A 19,749-nucleotide genomic window follows, 5' to 3' on the forward strand; every position below is an offset into this window, starting at 1 on the left:
ACTTAAAGATGTTTTTTCCTCTTTGAGGACTCAGAAAGAAATTTTGCCTCTTAGAGGACTTGAAAAAGATGTTTTCCCTCTTAATGAGGGTTTGAAAAGAGATTTTGCCTCTTAGAGGATTTGAAAAGATGTTTTGCCTCTTAATGAGGGCTTGAAAAGAGATTTTGCCTCTTAGAGGACTTGGAAAGATGTTTTGCCTCTTAATGAGGGCTTGAAAAGAGATTTTGCCTCTTAGAGGACTTGAAAAGATGTTTTGCCTCTTAATGAGAGCTTGAAAAGAGATTTGTTTTATTGTTGTTTTTTTTCTTTGAGAACCAAGGGTCCACCTAAAGTTGAAATGATCAAATGGCTTGGCTTTGGATGAAAAATAGTTGGTTATTGGTTAGGGTTTCACCCTAGGTTTTATGTAAAAAAAAGGTTAACCATTAACCGGGTTCTACCCTGGGTTTGTGTAAAAGAGATTGACGATGGTTGGGTTTCACCCTGGGTTGTGTATGTTTTTTTTTTTTATAACACTTGCCCCTGAATCCGACTTGGAGGATTTTGCCCCCCTGCTTGAGAGAATTGATGCCCTTCTTAGCTGAAATAGAATTTCTTCTTAATAAAAGACTAAAAATTCCGTGATTACTTCTGTGATGGGAGAATGGTGAAGGTTCTTAACACTTCTTGCCCCTAGAATGGTGCTAACCATGGAATACTTCAAAACATTGGTGTTGCACTTGTCCAATCGATTGAGGAATCAAAGAGAACAAAGCCACTTATATGACTCGAGGAAACGGACAATGTGGATGACATCGCTCGTCTGAAATGATCGAAGAAACGATGGTCCGAGTGGAGACGAGGTATTAAAGAATTACCTCTCAACGATTGTGTTTGACATTTTTTAGGGTTGTTTTGGAAACCCCAGGGATTGAATTGACATTTTCCTCTCTCTCTTTTTTTTTTTTGAGGAATGACTCAAAGAGTAACGCTTTCAAAACGAACTTTTAAGGATGACTCGATTTTTGTGACTCGTTGTGGAATGACCACTGGTGATGGAGACTTGATTTTAGAGACTCATTGGAGACTCGATTTAGAGACTCAAATTTTTCTTGTGGTGAATTTTGACTCGAAGGAACTTAGTGATTCCTGGAAAAAATGATTTATATACTCCCAAGGAGACCTTTGAAAGGGATTTTTTTTTTTTTTTAATGACATACTTTGTTGTCTATCCTACAAAAATGGACTCTCTAAAAGAATTCATGAAAGCACTTTTTGTTTTTTTTTTTTTTTTTTTTTGCCCAGTAGCCGCCCTTTCGGGTTTTCGACTCTAGCAGGCTCTTTGCCCTAACTTTTGCCTAGACCGCCCTTTCGGGTTTTCAGCCTAGCGGGCTCAATTCTTGCCTGAAGCCGTCCTTTCGGGTTTTCAACTCCAGCTTTTATTTTTCTTTTCTTCTCGTTTTTTTTTTTTATTTATTTTTTATATTGGCAAAGAGAAAATGTTATTTATGATGCAAACTTATGTTTGTGACCGCGCCTTTGCGGCTGCCTACGTATCTCCAAGAACTCTTCGGGGGATGGGGAGAATCAGGTCTTTCGTAGTTCCTTCCAGGATGTGAACTTCGTGCTCGGCTCGTGCGGAATTCATCTCCGACTTGATGTTAGTGCGGAATTCCTTTCCGTCTTGGTGCGGAATTTATTTCCGACTTGCTGTTGGGGCAAAATTCAATTCCGACTTAATGCTGATTGTGGAATTCATTTCCGATTTGATTTCTTCGGGATTCCTTCCTAACTTGATATTAATACAGAATTCATTTCTGACTTGATTTCTTCGCGGGATTTCTTCCCGGCTTGATGTCTTTGCGGGATTCCTTCCCGACTGGATGTCTTTGCGGGATTCCTTCCCGACTTGATGTTGATGTAGAATTCATTTCTGACTTGATTTCTTCGCGGGATTCCTTCCCGGCTTGATGTCTTTGCGGGATTCCTTCCCAACTTGATGCCTTTACGGGATTCATTCCCGACTTTGATGATGTTGAATCAACTTATTGACTCGAGCTCGTATGATAGTGATAACCCTAGGCGAATCTGACTTTGTTGTTGTAGTGGTTTTACCACTAGTTGACTGAAATATGACTTGTATACATCACAAAGAGTTTTGAATACCCACATTGTGGTGGTAACTTGAGTGGCTTGAGTGTTGAAGAAGCTTTTATGCTTTGATTTTGTGGCTTCGCCATGTTTGAATTCTTAAGGTTAATTTGATCCCTTTTCTTGAACTTTATCTTCCTCTGAATTTGAAACTTATTTCCTCAATGGTTCTCCTCTCCATAACGAATTTTGAAGAGACTCTTCCTTTTCCTTGTTTTGAGAAATGATCCTTGTTTATAAGGACACTTGTACTTGTGCCATGCCTGGCGCTTGATTTTTAAGGTGTTTGATGTCATCCAATTTGTGGAAATGACTGCTTCTTTTAACTTGCTTTTTCAAAATGTGAGCAGCCGCTTGGTCTTTGTTCTTATGGCTGAAATGATTTGTCATCTACCCTTGATGGGCTTGAATTTAACGGAGAGCTTGCAGTTGACCCGTTTTTGACAACTTGATTTCCTGTAGCTTTGTCCTTGATTTCTTTCTTTTATGCAGAAGTTCCTTTTGACCCATTTTTTTCTTTTGCTTTGTTTGCTTCCTTTTGACCAGGGGTTCCTTTTATCCCGTTTTTCCTTTTGCTTGCTTAGAAGCAGCCTCTCCATAAAGAATTTCGAGGCAACTTGATTCTGAGATGACTTGAGTAGTGTATGGATAGCATTGCGACTTCGTGCAGACCCAACCCAATAACTTCTTTATTTTGTCGCTTTTAAGCTCAAAATTCAGACACCTCTCTGTCGGAGCATCTTCCATTCCTGGGTTTTCAGAGAAACCATTCTGGTCCTAACCCCTTCAATCGGCTTTACCTCGGTACTATTTGAAGTCTTGCGTACCCTTTGCTGGATTCTTTCCATGATTACCCTTCAAAACTTCCCCTTTGATGGTGCTTCTTAGGATGCCCCCAACTTTGATTGATGCAGAGCAAATGAATGCATTTTTCTTTGCCAATTATCTTTTTTTATCATCATTTTTTTTAAAATTTTTATTATTTTTTTTTCGATTTTTTTTTTTTTTTTGCTTTCACAGGAAAGGATAGGGAAAGAGTATAAACATGATTGGAACGTAAACTGATCCCTTTTTATTGATAAGACAAAATTTGTGTACAAAAGACACTTAGATTTATAAATTTGAATTGAATGAAAACTTGAATGGAAATGAAAATGAAAAGAAAAAACTAGACCCTAAAAGATAGACTCTAGGTGGACTGTGATGGACTAGGATTGGATTGACTGTAGTGACTTTGTTCTTCTCGATGCTAAAATCGATCAGACAGATTATTGTTGGTCTTGAACAATTTCTTTGTTCTTTTGGAGGTTTGATCTCAACCTTCTCAAACACAAACTTCATTCATTTCTAAGAAAAGTTCGAAAGGATCGGACGATTCTTGTTCAGCAATTTTTTTTTTTGCATTAATCCCATGGTTAGGCAAGGGATTGGTTGATGTTCAGCTTGCTCTTGGGGATGATGGACCCATTGTCAACCAGGTCTTGTAGACGGTTTTTCAAAGTCCAGCATGATTCGGTCTTATGCCCATGTCCTTGATGGTACTCACAGTATTCATTGGCTTTGAAATTCCAGGGCAGGGGGTTTGGTAATGGCCTTGCTTCTAAGGGCTTCAGTAAATTTGCTTTCACTGCTTCTCGGAACACCAAAAGGATTGGCATGCCGAGATCAGTATATTGCCTCCTTGGCTGATTGTTTCCCAAATTCCCAACACGTAAAGGATTCGTGGGGATTATACTGGCTATTTCATTTGTCTCACTGGGCCCAGCATGATTCTGCTTCTTGTATGAGTCTTCTTTGAGTTGACCCAACTGGATTAAGTCTTCCACCTTAGTTGCAGTTGCAATGAGCGATTGGAACGTAGGCAAGTACTGTGTTTGAAGCTGTGACTGGTAGACAGGCAATAAATTCTTGATTATTATGTCAACTTGTTCCTGTTCAGAGGGTCGGTTGATCATTTGACCAGCTTTGGCTCTCCACCTCGAAAGGAACGAGGAGAAGGGCTCATTGTTCTTTTGTTTAGTGGTTTCCAGCTACCTCCGGGTAACATCCACTTCGATATTATAATGGTACTGCGTGTTGAAAGCATTGCATATGTCCTCCCAATTCTTCATTTTGGAACGATCCAAGCTTACAAACCATCTTAATGCAGCACCAGTCAAAGATTGCTGAAACAACTGAGCAAGGAGCTCGCTGTTCAGGCCAAACGGGTTGAGGGCACCCACATACATTTTCAGGTGCGTTTTGGGACAAGTGGTTCCGTCAAACTTGTCCATGTTAGGCATCTTGAATTTTGTAGGTAATCTTGCTTCGGGGAACAAGGACAAGGAGTCCATGTCCACCACTTCCTTGTGGTCTTGAGGGCAGTAACAGACCTTTCCAACAATTCCAGCTTCTCTCTCATTTTCTAAGCTTCCAGCTCAGAAGCAGTTCCAGAGGGCATGTCATCCAAGGCAGGGTTTGAGGACGTCAGTGCAGCACCGGGTCCCTGATTGGAGGCAGCAGGATCATTTCCCCCAACTGAAGCCCCATTTCCATTACCACTACCTAGTTCAGCTATTAGGGCAGTTCTCTGGGCAGCTAATGCCTCATTCATTCTAGTCTCTATTCTGGCTTCGAGTTGTTCCATGAGATTTTGGATGTCAGACAGTGATGCCATTGGTGCAGTCGGGGTTGTTGGACTTGTGGGTGAGAGCTCAGTTGGTGTTTCGGGTACAGGTGGTCTTTGGAGGGGTACCTGTGAAAGGACATAGTCAAAACGATTAGACTATCCTATATAAGGTGTTTTCATAGGGTATGTGAGATAGTGTGAGGTAGGGTAGTGTATGGGTAAGGTATCTGGACTTGACCCTTGTGATGTGGGGTGGTATGACCAAACAATGTAGGGTAATGTTTGTATGCTAGGACACCTAGGATAGGACCCAATGGGATGTGATATGTAAGGTAGAGTGCTTAGGGCTGGACACCTCGACTTTTCGAAAGGCCCTAAGTTCTCAAAAAAAAAATTTTTTTTTTTTTTTTTGGGCCTTAGGGGCCAAAATGTGAATTTTTGGGTCTAAGGACCAAAATGTAATTTTTCAGGTCACAGGGACCAAAATGTGATTTTCCAGCTTTGAAATGGAATGTTTTTTTTTTGTGAAGTATGGGATGAATGCGTGAATGCGCACAACATCACAACATAATTCATTTTAATGGAATGATTCAGCATCATTGGGTGCATACAGCCCTAAAGGATAGGTTCTATAGGCTATGACACAAATAGAGGATTGGCTTATTAAGGGACCCTTGAACCTTGAGCATGGATATACCTAACCACGTGTGAAACAAGGAGTTTCGTATGGGTCCAACAGTACGCATACTCATGGGCCATCCCCAAAAGGATTAGGGACGGTTTGCGGTAATAGGGAGGACGCTTTGGCTGTCCGTCGACATAATCAAAGAACCTGCCGATCAGCGCTACTTGCTATCCAGACTCAGAAGTTTGAACAGAGAGAGAAGAAATTCATTTTTTATGCAATGGAGAAAAAGATTCTCAATTCGTGCAAATAAATAAACAAATTTAAATGATTTAAAGTAAAGTTCGATTAGGTCCGAATTCTCCTTGTTAAGCATTCTTAAAGAAAGAATACTTAAATTTTTTTTAGTTGGGGTACCCTGCAAAACAAAGCATAGTAAAATAATACCCTAAAGAAGGGTAGGTTAGTTTACACAACGATCGTAGTCCGCTTTATGCAAAAAGATTGCATAACCTCCCCAGCGGAGTCGCCAAACTGTGAACCCCTCCCCTGAAAACATAGGCATGTAATGCATATGACTAAGGGCAGAAATGCACGTAAATATATGAGTCGCCACCTTGTTTAATTATTTTAGGGTAAACCAGGAAAAAACCCTAAGTTGACTCCAATTTTAATTAACCTAATTACTAGATTAATTATCCCAATGTTTAAGGCATAATCTGCGAACCCGAGGTGGATCCCGAGACCATGTCATGCTGATGAACTAACCAATGAATGAATGCTTTGCAAGGTAAAGGACGCAATTGGACCAATAAAAATGTTTAAGAAATTTCGACTTGCCGCTCGGGGTTAAATCCCGAACGTGCCTATGTACTTCCGTTTGAATGGAAGATCAAAGTCAACGTAGTTCGATAGGCCTTTTTAAAAGGGCTTTGAATGGGTATGCTTTATGCATGAGTGTGTGTATGCTTTATGCATTTTGTTTAGGCATTTTGCCAAAGAATTGATTGATTTGATTTAGGCATTTGTTGCCAAAATTGTTGATTTAAGGCTTTTAGCCAAAAGATTGATTTAGGCAATTTTATTGCCAAAAATTGATGTGTTTTAGCCGATTGTCGCCAAAATTGATTATTTGAAGGCTTTTAGCCAAAATGAATTGATTTAGGCAATTTTATTGCCAAAAATTGAATGGGCGATTGTCGCCAAAATTGATTGATTTAAGGCAATTTATTTGCCAAAAGTGATTATATGAAGGCTTTTAGCCAAAATTTTGATTTAAGCAATTTGTCGCTAAAAAATGGTTAATCTTACTTATAGGCAATTTGTTTGCCAAAAGTAATCAATTGAATTGCAATATAGGCAATTTATTGCCAAAAATGTGTTTAATTAAGGCTACTTAGTCACAATTATTGATTAATTGGACTTAAGCCGGACTGTACGAAAATAAAGGCACTTATGCTATAGTTATCAATTAACTAGGCTTTTTAGCCAATATTGTCAGATTTAGGCTTTAACACCACGATTATTAATTAACCGGGCGTTTAAGCTTAATCGTATTTAATTAAGGCAGTCTTATTTGCCAAATTGATGATGTGAATGCAGTTGTAGAATGAGGAGTAGAAGAGAAATATGCATGAAATGTCGAAATTAAATAGACAGGGTTTAGTTATGTACCTGATTTATTCGACGGCCGCTTCTTAGCTTCAGCTTGAAAACTCCAAGTTAAGCTCTTCGTTTGGGGAATATTGATTAATTAAATTCAATTCAAGTGATCAAGTATCACAACAATAAAATAATAAAAGCCTATGCTAAATGCAGAAAAGCAGTAAAGAATCGCAAGGAGCGTAGGGGAGAAGGAGCGTCCGTCAACACAGACTGAGTGAGTCAAAACGGAGTGCCGGGGCCGATATTTATAGGAAAAAATCGACCTGGAGGGCGGCCGTTGCCGCCGTGGCAGCGGCTTCCGCCGTCGGGTCCGGCGGCCTCTGCCGCCGTGTCCGGCGGACGCCGCCACCGTGGCTGTCGAGTTTGCTAATTTTTCACTCCGGAGGCTTTTCCGGGAGTTCCGGACCTCCAAAAAATATTCCGGGACCAGTTCTGCGATCCTCGCGACGTCCCGGACGTTTTAAGTACCATATTGGCATACTTTCGGTAAATTTTCAAAATGACCTCCGGTCCGGCCGGACTATTTGCAGTCCGAAAAAACTGGCTTTTTGAGCCTCAAAATTTGAGTATTCACAGGCATCCTCTTCAATTTTAGTTTTCGGCACACCTGATGAGCTTGCTTTTTCTTTCTCTTCTCGAGGCTTGATCATATCTGGCTGATAATTCCGACCACTTCAAGTCATATGGCTTACAGTTCTCGCTTCTCATTCATCCTCGCTAATCCATACATCCAGAATAATGAGATTTACCACTTCCTCATCATCACTTCCAACCTAGACTTGCTCATTTTGCTCCAACTATTCCTTATCACTATCCTAAACATTAAGCACCATAATGTGAATTTGCTCCAATAGCATCTCTCTCTCTCTTTCCTCCTCTTCTTCTTTAAATTTGGCCAACACCTCCTTGGGAGTCTTTCTAGACTCAATAATGTACAAGTTCTTAGGAGGCCGCACGTTTCTAAAATTAAGGAGTGGATTAGTCCCCGTGCTAGGCCTTGACTTCTCGGGATCAGTAACTTTTCCATTGTTAATTAAATCTTGAATTTCATATCTCAACCATAAGCAATTTTTGGTGGTGTGACCCTTGCGTTGGTGGAAATGACAATATGCATTCTGATCGAAGTTCCTTGGCAAAGGTGTTGGGGGAGGTCTTAGTGCGAGCGGTCTCAACAAAACCCGCTGCTTTTACTTTCTTGAATACTTTGGAAAGAGGAGTGCCGAATTTGGAGAATCTTCTTCATGGCACATTAGTAGCTCTCAAATCCAGAGCAGCAATTGTCGTGTTCTTATTAGTGCTTGGAGTCTTGGCTGACTTACTGGACCCTTGGAACCTGGACTTATTGAAATTTCCAGCACGATTCCCATACTTCTTGTCCTCCCTAATCTTATCTTCAATGGTGGTTCCCACCTCATAAACTTGAGAGAACTCAGTCAGTGGCATATAATACAACTTTTCACAAAAAACCAACAGAGTCCCCTTTATAAAAATCTTTATCTACTCCTTAGTATCCAGATGATTCCTCATTTGTGTGACCCTGGCTCCCTATCTAGCTATATAGTCTGTGAAGGCCTCGTCTTGTTTCTGCACAGTTGCTTCCAAATCTCTCAAATTAACACTCATTTGGAGGTTTTTAAGTATATTCCTTTATGAAAGCCATAGTAAGCTTATTCCAATCTCTTCTTACTCTTTTCTCGAGATTGGAATACCAAGTTTGGGCAGACCCAGTTAAGGACATTGGGAACATCTTTAAAATTTCTCTTAATGGCAGACCTACCAACTCCATGATAGACTTGTACTGCATGAGGTGCACCTTCGAATCACCGTTCCCATCGTACTTTGCCACTTTTGGCATTTTATAGGTCACTAAGGTAGCTTGCTTGAATCCTAACTCCTTATCGTCATTATTGTCGAGATTGACATTTTGGTCTATCCCCTTGGCTTCATAAACACATGTAGCTTCTCAAGCTTTCTATCAAGCTTGTCAAACTTTTCTGAGACGACCGGTCAGACTCAGCCTTTTTGGCAGACATTGTAAAAATTCATCTTGCGAAGTATAATCAACGCGTTCCTTCTTCTCAGACTCATTCTTAGCCTCTTCGTCATCTTCGATTACCACTTTCTTTTTTTCCCTATCGGATCTCATGAGCTTCTCAAGACTGGCTACCACTATTTTCTCAATCATCTTCTCAATTTCAGAAACAGGAATATTTGGCTCAACCATTCTATTTGTAGAAGTGGAAGCAAAAACTAGCGAATCTGTTCGAACGAGAGAATACTCAATCTCAAAGCGGGAGCCCGACGGACTAAAGGAAACTGAACTAGTTAAATCAAAAGGGGGGTGAAGTTTCTTCAACTCTAATCAACCGGCTATCTGTTCTTAACCAACTGACTGCTTTCGGTGCTTTTTCTTTATGCGATGCTATCTTGACTGCATAAAACAAATATTAACAAACATGACATGACGCATGTATGCATGGATGCATGAATATGAAATGGCATGCAACAATGCGATCACACAATCACAACATCATGAGATGCAACTAATGCTTTATTCCCTTGTGGCTTTATCACGACTGCACAAATCCAAAATCTAGGAAAGATTCTTGAGAACTGTTAGGAAAAAAATGTGCCCTATTTCATAGCCAAATACTCATAATGTCCTTATTGCTTATTTCTCTTTCTTATTTTTCGTGTCCTTATTGCTTGTTTCTCTATCTTATTTTTCATGTCCCGTTCTTTTTACCTCAAGCATATTATATGAGAAGGGTCTTTTATTTATATACAATTGAGAATCTTCTCTTTTTTTCTCCTTTTTGCATTAATAATTTTTGGCTCAAAAATAGACTCTTCCATTACTTTTCCAAAATTGAACTTTTTTATATTCATTGTTCTTTTTGAGGCCCTAACTAGATATTTACAATATTTAAACTTCAAAGCCTAAGAGATTTGATACGGCTTCGCATCCTCTAGTGTGAAGTGTCCAATTTCCATAAGGCGGTTGGCAATATTGTGCAAAAGGGTAAATCGCACCTCCATACCTTGAAAGAGAGTCATAGCTTAAAGTTGCGCTTGCTTTATTTCAAGCAAGAGTTGATAAGCCTCTTCTAATTGGTCTTCTTTTGTGGAGTTGAAATCGGAGGAGCTTCCCTTTTAGGCATTTGGGCCTCGACCTTATAGTTACTATTGGAAAGAGCTCTTTTAGCTAATTTTGCCTCCAACACTTCTCTTAAGTCTTTCGTCCTTTGGCACTTTGATCGTCTGGATCAAGCAATGATGGAATATACCTAAATGGCTATAAAAAAACAAGTTAAATTATGCATGAATAAGGCACAATACAATCATAGCAATTATATACAAACAAGGGGGGAAACATGAGTAAGGAAATGCATGACCTCCACCCTTATATCTCCCACACACGATTCAAGGTACGGTCTTTTCTAAACCCTAAGACATATAGGTTGGACCCATAAACCATCATGAGGTTTTGGGCCAACGCCTCTCGTATTTATTAGATGAATGCTATAAACTAATATTATTAAGGTAAACCTAAAGAAAGGAACTAGGGTCAATTATATGAGCTTAGGTTGGGTTTATTAAGTCTTGGGTTTCATAAGCGAGAATTGGTTGTTTCCTCCTATTTGCTTTGGGTCTAAGCGTAATGGTGATAACGGATTGTGTCAATTCTTTTCATATACCAAAAGGTACTTGACTTATGCGTGGTGTATATTAGTGGCAGATCCAAATAGTCGAGTAGAGTCTAAGGATCACAACCCCCAATATCACCTTTAGGGTTTAGAGTAGAAAGCAGATAGAGAAGAGATAAATGCATGAACGACATTTATAAATACAAAAAGTAAACTCAATTTTGAAGTTAATAGCACTATTAAAGATTGTGAATAAGTAGACAACTTTCGGAGTCAACTCACTTATTCGAACCCAAAATCGAAAACCAGAGATTCGGGGTTTGACAACGGAGTCGCCAAGCTGAGGACGTAGGATTTTGCCCAAAAGTGATTTGAAAAGAATCATGTTGAACGGGCTTGATTTATTTTATTTTAATAAAATGGTTTTCTTTTATTAAACCCGTTTAGTCCTTGAAAAGAGTTCTCTTACTTTGGTAAGAGTTTTCATTTGGAGTCGCCACCTTTGTTGGGGAAAATTCTCAGATTTAGTCGATTCTTTGGAATCAACTAATCTAATTTTAAACCAGAGACGGGTTCGGGAGTTAGGTATGAAATGGGAAGGTGTTAGACACCCATTTCGCCCGATTAAACTGGCCTCCATATTGTCCAAAGATTCACAATGATTAATAATAAGATTAACTCTTAATTAAGATGTCACAATGATTAATAATAAGATTAACTCTTAATTAAGATGTAAAACAGTTTTAATGCGATTTTTGGAAAACACATCATTCAAGTAAATTGTTACAAACATAATAAACATGAAACATAAAGCATCCATAAAGAAGGGAGGGAGGAGAAAAGAGTGAAAAACCACCCTAATTATTACAATCTACCCTCACCCCTCCAAATTTCCTAAACCCAATTAAGATTACATACAAGCAATAATAAAAATCCTTATGGACCCTTTACATTTTGCAATAATACAATACTAAAGCATAATTAGAATAAAGCATCCATAATTAACACAAACAAAAAATAAACATAACCAACAATGAAACGCTCATTCACATGATGGAAATATGATGCATGTTCATAATACAAGAATAACAAATAAAGGAGTTAGACAATAATGAACAATAAGCATTGAATTTAAAGGCATAATATTAAAAGGCAGAATAATAAAGTGTTTGCAAATTAAAGGACAGTAATTAAAGTACATGAATTTTAATGGTTATATGAGATTTAAACTCATGATCTTGATGTTCATCTTTGGAGGATGAGCAAATACATCAATCATCATTCTCAATCTTGTATTATTTGTTTGTTTGATCCATATATTACGTAATACACATCACGAACCATTTAAGGTCGAAGCATGGCCACTAGATCTCCAAATCGGGACATTTATTGGGTTTTTGTACATTTAAAACCTCTGAATTGAAAGGCCTTGCGCCACAGGAGACTATAGCGTGAGCCTCATGCTTATGGCGCACGCCACACGTAGTGGCGCAGGGCCTTTCCCAAATCAGGAAGGCTTCTAAAATTTTATAGGGTAAAATAAAGGATCTGGACACTAGTGGTGTAAGGCACTGGGAAGTGGCGCACGCCACTACTAATGGCCACACGCCATAGTAGTGCAGAGGCCTTTGTTTGGTCGATCCTCGATTTCCCTCGGAACCAAACTCAAAAGAGGTGTTTTAAACACCAAAAAAGAAAAGGCAAAGATGAGGAAAGAGATTAAAGGTTCTCATAAACTACCTTTAATGGTTTCACTTAAAGATTGGATAAAAAACGGATGAAGAAACCCAACTCCTTTGTTCTCAATCCAATAATTCGAGTTTCAAGATTAAAATATGTGTTTTTAGGATTTTAGATTGATCTCAAGGGTTTGTTGATTGATTAGACAACAAATCTCAACTTGGATCTAAGGTTAACGCTAATTGCATTTGGATTTTTAGGTTGAGCTTTAAAAATGCAAGAGTCTTCCCTTAGTTTCCAAAAAATCCTCCTTCCTATAACTCACCCCCCAATGCCTACTTATAAACATTTTAGGGTTGGGTGACCCCATTTAGGGCTAACGTGGCAGAAAAGCCACTGCCAGGCCCTGCAACGAGACTAGGCCCATTTTATAAAATCAGATCGGGTGGCACACGAAATGAGGCGGTGCATTGGCAAATATGTCGGGCATGCTCGATGCGCTTCCCAGGTCTGATTTCATTACGAAATGTCTGGTAACTCAAAAAAGTAAAAATGATTAAACACATAGATAATTTTAGTTGCGGACCATTGGCCTGAGAACCAGGGCGATCGGGAATCCCGATCCAATTTTATGCAAAAAACGGTGTATCATCATTGAACCTTTTAGGGGCAAAATTTAAGCGTTTATGTGTGGCTCTACGCCACTTCTTCCTAGATGCCCCCTTTTGCTTATTTTCTAAGTTTTCTGATCAGGGCAAGGTCCGCACGCCACTATGTGTGGCGCACGCTACTTCTAGTGGCACACAGATCTTTATTTCAGAATCTCAGCCACTTAAAATTAATAAATATGCTATGATTCCCGGATCCAATTGAGTTAAGCCTTAAGCATCCTTGCTTAAAGTGCATAGACAACTCATATTTGGTCTAGATGAGCAAATAAAGAATGGAAATGAGTAGTGATGGTCATAGTTGTTCATCATTCATGAACAACAAATTCTTGAACTCAAATCTTATTCTAAGTTAAATAATAATCCTTTATTATTCTGGATTTTACTTTTCAGTTCTTTACATTCCAATTATTTAAATTCCAAGTTCATTTACATTTGTGCATCTTTATCTTTGCTCTTTATTTATTCATGCTTTAACCTCTAACTTGTTAATGTTGTTAATATTGAACTTTCTTTCCTTATTGCTATCATTTCCTTGTGTGATTGTTTGTTCATGGTTATAATTAAATTTATGTTGAATGCATGGCTTTGGTTGTCTTGTGATAGATTCTTTGTGTTTATTGCTTTTATTCTTATTAAGCTCAATGTAAAGGGTCCATAACGGATTCTTAATAATTACTTGTTTATAATACTTATTGGGATTTAGGAAATTTGGAGGGTTAATGGATAGATTGTATATTAGGACATTGGTTTATACTCTTTTCTTCTCACCTCCCTTCTTTGGATGGTTTATTTTATGTTTTGTGGATGGGATTGTATGCATGATTGACTTGATTTTCAAAATTGCATTAAATTCGATTTTACATCTCAATTAGAATTAATCCTATTATTAATCATTGTGAATTAATGGACGATGAGAAAGCCGGTTTAACCTGGTGATTTGGGTGTCTAACACATTTTTAATATCGTACCTAACTTCCTTACCCAGTCTTTGATTTAAAATTGAGTTAGTCGATTTCCAAAGAATCAACTAATTCGAGAATTTTCCCTGAAGAGGGTGACGACTCCTAAAACTAAAACTCTTACAAATGTAAGAAATCTTTTTATAATCCCTTTTCAAAAAGGATCACCATATTTGAGGATTAATAAACGGGTTTAATAAAGAGAAAACCAATGTATTAAATAAAATTAACCAAGTCTGTTCCGTTCCTTTTATGGGAAAATATAGCATCCTCGGCACCCATTATCCTGGTACCTATAGATACTCATTTATCCACAGACTCATATTACATAAATTGGATTATATTGATCAAAAATAAAAATATGAAAATAAATTAATACATAAATAATATTCAAACCATGATTTATTAAAATTATAATTACAAAATTGTTCTTCGTATCATAATATTTCACTCAAGTGTAATAGTAATGCACTCTCTTTAAGTGTAATTATAACAAAAATCAATTAATATAATAACTAAAAAACTCATATAACAAAATCACTAAGTGTAAAAACACTCCAAATCATCATTATCAATTGGAACTTAAATCAAATATTAGTATTGATTTTAAATTTTAAAATCTAAAATTTTAAAAATTTGACCAATTCAAATTAATATATGAAAAACTAGAGTACAGTCATTTTGAACTGCATTATATTATAATAAAAATAAAGTTGTAAATTATATAGATAATTTACTATAAATATCTCAATTTATTAAAAATTTCATACTATAAGTTTAAAAAAATAATAAATTCTTAAATCTCTCAGGTTTTGATTTTAGGTACGAGTACGAGTACGAGTTCAGGTTCGGATTTATAATAGCAATATCTATTCCACACGCATACCCAAAAAAACTTCCGGATTGTACCCAAACCTCACCTATACTCAGTTAAAATCCTAAAATTCGAATTTAACTGTGTTCGAGTACCCATCAGATCAGGTTAATTTTGTCATCCTTACCTCAAATCTATAATTCGCACAAATTTACAAATTAATTTTTGAAATTAAACTTTAACACATACCAAAAAATTTTATCTTTTTTAAATAAATAGCCTAAACTATATTTATCACATAAGTTATAATTGAAATTTTTACAATTTTTATAAATTAAGGAGAAAATTTTAATAAATCCAAAGGAAAAAACTCAAGAACATAATTGGAACAACTCACATTTCGAAATTAATTATAAAAAGAAAATGCAAGTATTAATGAAACTAAAATTAACATGTCCTATAAATGAAACAAAAGCCATGCAGTAATCTAGCACTTCCATGCTGACAGGAGAGACGCAGCATCATCAGCCCCTCCATATGCCGAAATCACGAAATCAAACGTGTGACACTCCAGTACCTAACATGAGGACTCACTGATTATTACTCTAACCTCCAAATTCTCGCCACGTGTTGAAAGGTGCAACAGTTGTACGTAACTATTCCCTACTTTCCTTTCTAATCACTTTCCCAATCCCATCTCCCAATTATTCAATTCAAAGTGTAACCGCCAAATCGGAGCTTAATTTAGTTCAGTTTGATTGACTACCAAAAGACAAATTTTAATTTATAAATTAAAAAAAATAGTTTACATTTCATATTCAATTTTTTATTTAAATAATTCAAATCAAACCATAATTCGTGTAATAATATATAACTAGATAAAGACTTACGCTATGCGCGAATTGTTTTCATAGTTTATAATTTATAAATATAAATTAAAAATCAGTTTTTTTTCTTTAAGTTATTTTATTGTTATTGTGTTTTTTTTTTTTTTTTTGAAAACATATTGTTATTTTATTTTATAAATCGTGTTTAGTATATTATTAAAATATTGTTTTCTTTTATTAGATGATGGTATTATAGAAATTATAATGCAATTAACTTATTTTAAACAATTAAAAAATTCAATTAGTCATATTTATGTTTCAGTTAAAGTTTATAATTTAATCAATATAAACATTTTATCTTATCATAAATAATTCTATATAGATAAAATTTTACGATTCAAATAATTCAATATGTATAATATATAAAAAAATTAGTAAACTACAATTTAATTATCTAGGTTTCATATAAAATTTATAATTCCAACAATTTAAATATCGTATCTTATCATAAATAAATATTATTTTTAAGTTAATTAGTAATATAATTTAATTATCTAGGTTTAAAGTTTATAATAATTCAAACAATTTAAACATTATATCTCATCATAAATAAGTATATAGATAAAGTTTACAATTCAAATAATTCAATATGGATAATGTATAAATAAAATATTATTTTAATTTAATTACTTAATAATAAAATATAATATAATTATTATTAAATATTATTTCTATAAAATATAAAAAATAAAAAATTCTTCATATTTATATCTATTAATTCCAAATAAGAAATATTTTAGTTTAATTTTAACATATATAATTTAAATAGATTAAAAAATAGGAAGTTTTATACTAAAGAAAGTTATAATTATATATTATTTAAAAAAATTAAAAAAGAAATTTAAAAATTTTGAAGACATAATTTTAGACGTTAAATAAAATTAAAAAGAGGATTTCTAGAAACTCTTGTGTATATTATTTTTTAAAAAAAACAATTGGGTCTTATTCTTATTAATTTTTTTTAAACTATAATTTATGAATTTATAAATATAATATATAAAACTCAAATTGAAATTCAAAATATCTAAATAACAAATGTAATCAATTATTTTATAAATTCTAAATAATCAACAATTTAAATATATGAGTTTTTAGTAACAACAAAATTAATTTAAAAAATTGCTAATAATTACCTTTCATAAAATGCCCAACTAAGAGTTTTTAGATCAAATTATTTATTTGTCTTATAAGATGAAGCAATTTGTTATCTTAGACGTTATTAATTATGTCAAAACTATAATTAAGTGGTTTTAGGAATTATGTACGAGTAGATTTGATTGTCTTAAAAAAGTAAAAAAAAGCATGTGCAAAAGCGACTTTTGTTTATCCCCACCGTAAAAAAAAAAAAATGTATCGCAAAAGAACTATAGCAAAGAAGGTCTTAACAATAGTAATAATGTTGCTTTAGAGCTTAACAAATATGTCGGATATAAAAACAACATATAGAAATGAACATATACTCAAGAACCCAATAAATAGAAGAAATAGAAATAGATAATAAATATTAAATTTCAATAGATACAATAATTTATCCATAAGCTTTAAAGTTATAATTGAATTTAGCTTCAACTTTTTGCTTGTTTGGGTGGCACCAAATCATCATCTTTAGCATTTTTGTGAACCTGCAAGTGAAAAACGTAAAAGAAAGAACTTATGTATGCAACTAAGTACAGGAATATGGCAATAAATAACATAAATATGAAATGAAATTGTAAGTTAATGAGCAAAGAACATATGACAACAAATAACTTAAATATGGAATGGAATTGCAAATTAATAAGAAAATAACCTAAAGAGAAAATGTATGATTGGAATGAAAATGCAAATTAATAATTGGAGAGAGAGAGAGAGTGGAGATAAAAAAAGAGATTTTAATAGGAAAATGAGATTTTAATGGGATTATGGATGTATATGGTTTTTTTAATTAGATTATGGATACATATAATTAAAATTTAAAACTCTTAATTATTAGTTATTAAAATAATTTATAAAAAAAAGGAAAATTGAGGAGTGATTAAAAAGTGATCAATAAATAAGAAAATTTATAAAAAAAGATAAATAAAAATGCTAAGCTAAAAGAGTGCCAACTCAGCTTTTTTAAAATTTTTTTCTTCAGAATTTTATATATATATATATAATCACCAAATATTATACGAAATGTAACCTATAAAACTATAAAATAGTTCTCATCAGTGTCTAATTTAACTTACTTGAGAAATTTTCTATTTTCTAAATAATTATTTACCTAATTACTTATATTGAGTACCTAATTAGTTATATATGATTTTACAATTTCAATATAATTAATATGTTTTTTTAGTTTCTAAATTAATATATATTACTTTAGTGTTTGGATTATATTTTATTATTTAACTTGATATGTTATGTATAAACCGTTTTAAAATTCAAATCAAACCTATTATTTCAATTTGATTTGAAAATTCCTTTAAATCGCCCTAAATCAGATCGTATACACTTCTACTCCTAATATCAACTATTACTGTTATTTTGAAAATTGAATCGGACCAGCCGGTTCGCTCGGTTTAGTCAGAAACCAGACTATAATCCAGTCCAGGTTGGATGGTAAAATCGGCAACTTCACAATTGGTTAACCATTAAAAATCGGGTAAAAAATTGATGAACCGGACCAATAATCAAAACTATTGGATTCAAATTTTAGGTTTTCCTCAAACTATGGCCTATTTAAAATATGGGCTATTAAGAATTGGGACTTTAAGGCCAAAGTCTTAATTTATGGATCAAAGCAATTAAATCGCGGAACTTTAAAGTTAAAGGTGAAAAATATTAAATTTTATGGTAATTAATTATTATTTTATTAAATATTAAATTTAGTCATTTTTTATTCTTTTCATTTAAATTTATTTTCTAATCTTTTTTATTTTTATGTAAAAAATCAAATTTGAAACTGTTTTTTTATTTGATATTAAAGTTTTTTCTTATTTTTAATTATATTTAATAAATATATTTAAAAATACTATATTAAAAATTCGGTTGAACCTCATTAAACTTGATTAAACCCTCTGGTTTAATGAAGCCCTTATTTTTACTAGTTCATTTACCATCCGGTTCTCAGAAACTAGCCATTACATAATATTAATTATTTTAGTAGTTGTTAATTATTTAGGTTGGATCTCCAATACTTTAGATACTCCATCCGGACAAATATAAGTTGTATAAAGTTATTGCATGATGATTAAGAATGTAATTAATTTTTCTAAATTATAATATATAAAATGTTCATTAATTTGGCTAAATTACCTTTTAGAAAATTATGGAGATAATTATTGTTTTTAATATAAATAACAGTAAAATTGAAAAACATCATTAATTACTCTTTGATATTCTCAAAATGACTTATATCTGTTGGCAATATGTCTCTAACCCGACTTATATTTATGGATAGATAAAGTATTAATTATTAGTAGGTGGTAGTTTATATAATAATTTAATGTAAAAATAAATTAAAATTTAAAAATTTAATAAAATATGTCGTGCTCTAAAATATTAATTTTCATAAAATACTGATTAATCTTTAAATACTATTATAAATATTAGGAAAAGACTTAATTTTCCCCCTGAATTTGGGTATAACATATAATCTTTGCCTAAAAATTAACTTTTTGTACAATTTACTCATTAAACTTGCACAAAAAGTACAAAATATCCAATTTTTGTCCCAAAAAATAAATTATTTAATATACATCAAATATGATTAAAATTTTAATAAATTTCTTATGTAAATCAAATATAATTAAAAATAATAATTAAAAAAATAATAAATATTTTTCTAACGAAATATTTCAATATAATCAAATATTTTTTTAATTCTATAATTTTTTAAATCAAATATTCGTTAAATTATTTTAAATCAAATTCTGTAAATTTTTATAATCATTATTATATTTTTAATCCTTTTTTATGTAATTTTAAAATATATTTTTTTACTAATAGTTGATAGGGTATCTACAGGTACCCACTACCGAACCTATTTAATATAGCGATTAACGAGTAGCAAGTATCCAAATATCTATACAGGTGACCT

The sequence above is a fragment of the Jatropha curcas genome, chromosome 4 (assembly GCF_041381405.1).
Source record: "Jatropha curcas cultivar XTBG-Jc1 chromosome 4, XTBG_Jcur_1.0, whole genome shotgun sequence".
Classification (NCBI taxonomy): Eukaryota; Viridiplantae; Streptophyta; class Magnoliopsida; order Malpighiales; family Euphorbiaceae; genus Jatropha; species Jatropha curcas.